General features: G+C 60.2%; 1 protein-coding gene across 3 annotated transcripts in view; it reads left to right on the top strand.

Moving 5' to 3' along the window:
• Positions 1–267: 267 nt before the first annotated feature.
• SRC (SRC proto-oncogene, non-receptor tyrosine kinase) overlaps positions 268–7,755 on the top strand; it is a 54,564-nt gene continuing 47,076 nt past the window's right edge. For all 3 annotated transcript variants that reach the window (XM_045832907.1, XM_045832904.1, XM_045832908.1), the window contains exon 1: positions 268–446. The gene's annotated coding sequence lies outside the window, so the exon portion shown is untranslated. The remainder of the gene's footprint in view (positions 447–7,755) is intronic.

Raw genomic sequence — 7,755 nt, 5'->3', positions numbered from 1 at the left:
CCGGAGAGGTGGGGGGCGGGGCTCCTGCACACGGTGCCTCCGTCCCCCAATCCCTGGCCGCGCCTGGACCCCGGGCTCGAGTGTCAGGCCCGCGTGGGTCCCTTCCGAGTCACCGACGGGGAATCTGTCCCCCCAGCGCACGCTTCCTCCTCCCTCCTCCTCCCGGAGGCCTGCCGGGCCCCTCCTCCCTGCTCGTGCTCTCCCTCCCTCCAGTCCCTCCCTCCCCGGGCCACCGCCTCCTCCTCCTCCTCCTCCTCCTCCACCACCACCTCCTCCTCCTCCTCCCTTTCTCTCTCGATCTGTCTTTCCCCGCCCGGAATCCATTCCGGCCTGAGAGCCGGAGCGGCCTGGCCGCTGTCTGCTCGACCCCCGGCTGTCCCGCGGTCCGCCCTCCTGTGCCTCCTGTGCGCCTGTCTGTTGGTGCGCCCGCTTGCCCGCCGGCCCAGGTGAGTGCCCCCCTCCCGACGCCCCTCCCGCCCCTCCCGGGCCCCCTGTCCTGGGTGGCGTTGGGGAGCCCCGGCCGGGGGACCACCCTGGCGTCAGGTCGCGGGGCCGCAGGGGCTCCCGTCCACCTCTCCAACCCCCAGTTCCCCGGGCCGAGCCGCGATCCCGAGCCGCGATCCCGGAGTGCTGGGCGGGCGCACGGGGTTTTGCCCAGCGAGGCCTTTTGTTGTGATGCTGGGGAGGGGGAGGGGGCTGGGCGGGGGGCTCGGGGGTCCTGTCCGCGCGGGGACCTCCTCCGGCTCGCCCATCCCCTACGATCCCCCTGAGAGTAGCCAGCCCGGCCCAAACCCTCAGGCCGGGTCTAGGCCAAATCTGAAATCTGAGCCAGTCGGGCGCCACCTCTGGCCGCGGCAGCCGGGCCTGGTGCCCCTGGCCCGGGAGGGGAGGTGGAGAGGGGTCCCGCAGGACCCGGGCCTGGGGGCACTGGTGTGAGGATGCACGGCTGGGCACCAGAACCTCTGTCCTCGTGGGGCTTTGGGTAGGGCCTGGTGCCGCCGGCCTGGAAGCGGCTAGCCCACACTGTGCTTGGTTGCTCCTGCCCACAGCCCCCAGGCTCACCCCTGGGTAGGCCCAGCCGCCTACCTGCTCAGAAGTTGGCAAAAGTTTTGGGTTTTCGCCACCAGGCTGGGTCCACCTGCCTGCCTGGACTGGGGTTGGGGGTGGGTGTCCCTGCTGTGTGTCAGACAACTGCCTTCCGTCTCTGGGCTGGGAGCTGGCAGGTGGGCCCGGCTGGGGTTGGGGGGCTGGTGGAAGGGCGGGGTGATCAAAAGGAGCTCACCTGTGGGGCATCGGTTAAACCTCTGGGGCCTTCATGCCGACTTGAGCGTGGGCAGAGCATGTGTGGCCCGGGTGAGGCTTTCTGAGCTTCAGGGACTCTGTACAATCGGAACAGTGGTCCCTGGGTGACCTGCGGTGGGTCCAGGCCCAGCCACAGTGCATGGAGATCAGACTTGGTTTCAGCAGTGGGCCGGGCCAGTCCTGGTGCTGACTGGCCTCTTCTTGGCCTCCTGGCCGGGGAGACAAGACAGACACCTAGGCTTCTCAGCTCACTGGGTGACTCGGGCCAAGGGACTGTCCTCGGAGTCCCCATATGTGGAGCGGGAATCCTCAGGGAAAGAATGTATGTATTTCTGCATGTAGGGGCCTCACATGTAGCAGGTGCCTAATAATTGAGCGCTTCCCTGGATAAATTGCCTACACTGGGTGGGCGGTGAGGTTGCTGGCCCTGGTGGGGCTCACCTCCAGAAGAGGATGCATTGGTGCTGGAAAAGCCACCTCGGAACTCCTTCAGAGACAAATGGCTCCAGCACAGCCTTGCCACCCAGCAGCTGTGTGGCCTTTGGCAACCTGCTGGTGCAGACTCTGGCTGCAGTTTAAAATGCGCCGATGAGAATGACAGGTGCTAACATTTCCTGAGCATCTCAGGAACACTCGGGACCCCTGTTTATCCTCGTTTTGCTGATGGAGAAATGGAGGTGCAGGGAGGGGAAGTGACTTGACCAAGGCCACACAGTTTGAAGCTGGAACTAGAACCTAGACCTCAGAGACCCTATTCAGGCTGCCTTTGCACCCATCCAGTGTCGGGCGGGCGGCAAGTTTGCCCAGTGCGGGGCACCGGCACATGGTCGGAAAAGACTGTGCTGATGAGTGACTGCATGGGAGCCACGAGGCCGTTTTGGCGATGTGGTGGTGTGGTGTGCCTCAGTGATGTGGTCTTTCCATCCAGGGAAGTGATTTATAGTGTGTCACCTCTCTCGGCTGCCTGGCTGCCTGCCCGCCCGCCCGCCTGGCTGCCCAGGCCCTCCTGTGTGGCCCCTGGGCCTTTGCTCCTGAAGGTCCCTGCCAGGGGTGCCCTCTCCTCTAGGAGCTGCTTATCTGCTCTTGCTCTTTAAGGCTTGGCTTAGGGCTCACCTCTCCCAGGAAGGCCCTCCTCCACACCCCCACCCCACCCCCACCTCCATCCCTACCCCCAGCTTTCTCCTCCTCTACCCTAGTCTCTTCCTGGAGCACGGATTCTCCCTAACTCAGTTCCTGCCTTTGCTTCTTCCCTGATTGTGCCTTGGGAGCCAGCGGGGAGATGACAGCTCAGTGACCTGCTGACAGAACCCCCCTCCCCAATCTCCCTGGCCCTCGCTTGGCCCTGTTGTCCCAAACCTGCCTAGATACAAGCGCCCATGTCCATTGAGCACCAGGAGCTTATCTTTGAAAAAGATTTTATTTCCAGAGAGAGGGGAAAGGAGAAAGAGAGGGAGAGAAACATCAGTGTGTGGTTGCCTGTCCCATGCTCCCTACTGGGGACCTGGCCTGCAATGCAGGCATGTGCACTGACTGGGAATTGAACCAGGGACCTTTTGGTTCATAATCCAGCACCCAGTCCACTGAGCCATGCCAGCCAGGGCTGTCTGTACCAGGAACTTTCCACTCAGGCTGAGCAGTGTGGTGATGGGGTGAGCAGTGGGAGCTGCCAGGAGATGTCGGGAGGCTTCCAGGAGGTGGTGCCGAGGGGAGCAGCTGTTCGCAGAACAGAGAAGGGGGCAGGGTGCTCTCTCTTCCCTTCTGCTGAGATACTTCCCAGAGCCCCTGGCATTGTTGGCCTGGGTGACTCCTTGCTGGGGAACTGTGAACAGATCCCTGGCTTCCCAGAAATTTGGGCCTAGAGGGTGAGCCAGATAGCAAACAAGTTGCCAAATAAATGGCTATATAATCACAGATGTGATAAGGGCTCCGAGAAGGAGGTGTGGGATAGGAGGAATCTTGAAGGAAGCGCGGAGGAGCTGGCCGGGCATGGAGCTAGGGGAAGGGCTTGCCGGCCAGCGGGGACTGCACGTGCAAAGGCCCCGAGGTAGAGGAGAATGTGCTGTTGTAATGGGAAAGCCTGTGAGTCTGGAGGACGGAGTTGGGGGGCTTGGGTGAGAGGTGAGATGAGGGGTGTTGGCAGCAGGGCTGGACCATGTGGGGCCAGGTGGGCCATGAGGAGGAGTTTGGCCTTCGTTGCACACAGGGGGCTTATTGGTGACCCCTGTACAGACAACTCTGTGCTGGAGGCCAGGGGTACAGAGCTGGCTGAGGAATCTGGTAGAACTAGATCTGTGGGCTTGGGGGCCTAGATCAGGTGTCAAGAGGCAGAGGAGGCATTGGAGGCTGGGCTTTGAAAGTGGAGTAGGAGTTCACTAGCAGGAAGGCAGAAGAGGGCCAGAGCCAGGGGCCGGGGAAGTGCAATGCAGGGTGGCTGGAAGCTGGGAGTGAGGCGGGGAGCAGGGAGAGGTCAGCTGGAGACCAAAGGTGTGGGAAGGGCTCAGAGCCAGACAGGTCAGGGTTCAAGCTCTGACTGTCTTCACTTGCTGTGAGTCTTTGGGTCCTTCATCATATCTGTCTGAGACATAGCTTCCTTCTTAAAAATGGGGACAGTAAATACCTCCGCATCACATGAGGGCTGATGGAGGGCTGCATGCCCAGTGCCTGGCACCGGTAGGCACTCAGCAAATGGGACCTGGGTCAGGTCGCTGGCCCCGTGGATCTGGCTTCACCAGCCGTGTGGCGAAGGCTCTGAGTCGGTGCTCTGATGGTCTGAGGGTGCTGGTCTGGGCAGGACTGGCCTGGGAGAGGATGTGGGCAGCCAAGGCCACGCATGTGCTGGGTGACTTTAGTTCTGCCCTGCCCTCTCTGTGTGAGGAGGCTGTGCTGGGGAGGTGCGTCTAGCTCTTCCCAGCTTCCTGAAAGCCTGCCTTAGATGAGATCGGTCCATTTTTCAGATGTCAGTGGACCCAGAGAGGAGAAGCCACTTGACTGGTGTCTCCCAGTTGCCCAGTGACAGGGCTGAACCTAGGCTGTAGGGCTCTGGACTCCCAGTCCGGCCCTGGCAGCCCCCAGGAGCCCTGCATGTCCCTGTAGGCCTTGCAGCCGCAGCGCAGCGCCTCCACCCCCTGCTCCGGGCCATTTGATGGAGCCTCATTTCCTGCCCCTGTCGTGTGGCCCCCACACCTCTATCTCCCTTTGGGTTCCCATAGCCCTCTACTTCCCTCCCATGGTCCCCACCCCCTTATCTCCATGGTATACTGTTCTGGTTTCCACTTGAGCCCCAGAGGGAGGCACTTCCTCCGGACACCTCAGTTCCCTCATCTCTGAAGTGGGATAGGATGAGTCATGGCTCCCACGATGCCCCGGGAGGACTGAAACAAAGCACTAAGTGCATTAACTGCGTACCTAGGGGTGGGGAAGCACCAGACACGCACTCCGGTCCTTCTTCCTCTGGCAGCTGACACCCCCTTCCTGTGACTCAGTTTTGAACCTGTGTAATGGGCATGAGGTTTGCACCTAGTATGAGCAAGGGGAGAAGGGAGTGACTGTACCTTAGTGGCTGGTGGCTGGCCCTGTATCACTGTTCTGGGGGAGGGTGGTCCTGTAGATACCTCCCCTGTGTTCAAGACCCTGTTCCAGCTCAATGCCCAAAGGCAAATTACGTAGCCTCCCTGAACCTCAGCCCAGCCCCTCTCCCTCTGAAGATTAAATCAGCTAACGTCTCCCAGCAGCTTGATTCTACTGGATACTCAGGAAATGTTACTTCTTTTTTTCTCCCTTCCCCTCCCTCATGGGGGCTCACATATCCAGTATTGGGATAGCCTGGGGCTCAGATTCTTTAGGCCAGGTTGCTGTGTTGAGAAACATTCGGAGATCCAGCTGTGGCTTCACGGGACAGAGTGCTGTGATAGATTAGTAATGTCTGCCTTGGGCAGAGGACTAGAGAGCATCCTATGTGTGCCATAAGTTTGTTATTCCTGATTTATTCTGACCTTCTCCTCACATGGGGGAAATGAGGCCAGAAAGACCCAGGACACATTTTCAAAGCTGGGAGAAAATGCACATATCTTGCCTTTTGATCCTGGGCTCTCCGCACCCAGCCAGCCTGCGCCTGCCCCCAGTTCAGCCAGGGCGGGGTGGAGGCAAGGGGTCAGTGGCTGGGGAGGATCCTAGCCCTGGAAGCCAGAACCTCCATTTCCCCTCCAACCTGGGCCCCAGCTCCTCCCCTCCCCCTGGAACCACCCCGAGAAATTCCAGAGTAAAATGAGAAGCCAGAGGGAAGGAGAACTGGATGATCTCGGCCAAGTCCCTTCCTACTTTGTTCCTCAGTTTCCTCATCTGCACGGTGAGGACCCTTCCCTCACTGAGGCTCTGTGGTGGGGACCCTAGCCGTGGCCTTCTCCAGGGGCAGCCTGGCTGAGTCCTCTTCTTGGATGCCACTCTGGGGCTGCTGGCAAACTGGGCAATGGGTCCTTTGAACCCTCAAGCTCCTGGGGCTGGGGGATGGAAGCTGGGGTCGGGTGGTGTCGGGAAGCTCAGCTTCCACATTCAGGGCTGATTATCTTCTCCTGCGCTTTGTGCAAGTCTGTGGCCTTGACTTTTACTGTCTGATGTCAGTGTCTTTGCATTGTGCTCTCCCGGCCCAGTCATAGCAAGGTAACTCATTCTGTCCCATTGGGTGGGCAGAACTTTTGTTCCTGTTACGTAGAAGAGGAAACAGAGGCTCAGAGAGGCCAAGGGCCGGGACTGTGGTCACCCAGCATGGTGAAGTGTGAACCCAGACTTCTAGCTTCTTGGTGATTTGTGACAGCCGATCCCCACTGAGCACGCACCAGCTCGGCTGAAATGTGTCCCCAGGTAAGGGTGGGTGTGTTGCTAGGAGCAGGTATCCTGACTCTCGGGGCTTCCAGCTCTGGCTGCTGGATCCCCACTTGGATCTGGAGTACTCCGATCTCCAGGGACCCCTCCGGTCTCAGGACGGCATATCAGGGTGCTCAGTGGATGGTTGTGGCATAAAAGGAGTTTGGAACTAGCAAGGCCTTGGGAGCTGGTTGGATCTAGGTTTGAATCCTGGCTCTGCCACTTGTTTGCTGTGTCTGGTTGTGGGAGAGTGATTGCTCTGAGCCGTAGTCTCCCCATTTGTGAAGTGGGGGTGACGGTACCAACACCAGCTTTGCCAGGTGGTGAGAGGGCCAGACGAGCGAGCGTGCGTGCGTCGGCTCTGCCGCAGAGCCTGTACAGGTAAGTGCTTAATATTCCTGAGTGCCTGTGACTATGAAGGTGACCCCCTGATAAGGTGGAAGCGCTGGGCCTCTGCAGGCCAGCAGGTCCCAAGGACTGAGCCTGGACACCTCTGTCCATGGCGGGCTTGTCTTAGGGGGCAGGGCAGAGGGAAGGTTAACTAGAGACAGACAAGTTCGGTGGCCGCATGGATTGGAAGCCACCAGCTCCATCTAGCCTCTCTGGGCCCAGCTGCCGCCTCAGCCCTTGGCCCCTGTGACTTTTCAAGGCCTCCCAGTGCCTCCATCCTCAGCCTTCAATCGCCTCCCCGCACTGCATGCGCCCATCTCTCTCAAGGGGCCACTGATTGAGCACTGGGTACTTTGCATCTTCACCCACTTGGCTTGGGAGGCAGCCGAGGCTCTGAGAGAGGCCAGGACGGGCCCAGGCTCCAGAGCCAGGGCTCCTGGAGGTGCTGCTGGTCTGGGCCAGGGCTCTGCCCTGTGCCCTGCCCCCCATCATCTCCCACGTTTCCCTCTCCCCAGGTGACCCATTAGCCTTTCCGGACTCTGGCTGTCTTCCTGCGTGTCCTGGGATGTCTAGCCTCCAGGTCTTTGCCTCTGGGGGCCCCACAGCCTGTGTGCCCTTCCTCTCCATGCCCTGCTGGCGACTAAGCTGCCTCTGCTCCCAGCAATTACCGACCACACTCTGCCCCAACCTGGGCCTGCACTGCCCTCCTCTGCCCCCCACATTGCCCCTCCTCTGCCCTCCCTCATGGCTGCAACATGCTCTGCCTGAGGTGGTCAGCCATAGGGTTCCTTGGGTTCTGCGGGAGTGTGGCGATAATCCTCACTCCGAAGGGTGCCACACTTTAGAGTTTATGAAGCATTTTCTATAGTCATCTCTGAGTATCTGCAAGCAGGGCAGAGAGGGAGACAGAACCGTCATAACAGCCTTCACCGGGCAGATGAGGAAACCGAGGCCCCAAGTCAGGGTCCTGCCAGGTGTCCTCCTTGCTGGGACAGACGGAACCAAACCTTCCGCTCCCACCCCCGTGAGCCCTCAGCCTCTACAGGCAGCAGCCCCTCTCTCAGTCTCAGGAAGCCTCAACTTGTTGTGCAAAGGAGGGTCTGGGGGTTCAGAGAGGTGAACAGACTTGCCTGAGGTCACGCAGCCTGGAGGGCTGGCAGAGCTGGGAGGGTTCCTTGTAGGCATTCGAGAGGCAGGCTGTGC

This window comes from Phyllostomus hastatus, unplaced genomic scaffold (assembly GCF_019186645.2).
Source record: "Phyllostomus hastatus isolate PE091 unplaced genomic scaffold, TTU_PhHast_1.1 phas_contig_17, whole genome shotgun sequence".
Taxonomy (NCBI): domain Eukaryota; kingdom Metazoa; phylum Chordata; class Mammalia; order Chiroptera; family Phyllostomidae; genus Phyllostomus; species Phyllostomus hastatus.
This window is presented reverse-complemented; position numbering and strand designations above follow the sequence as displayed.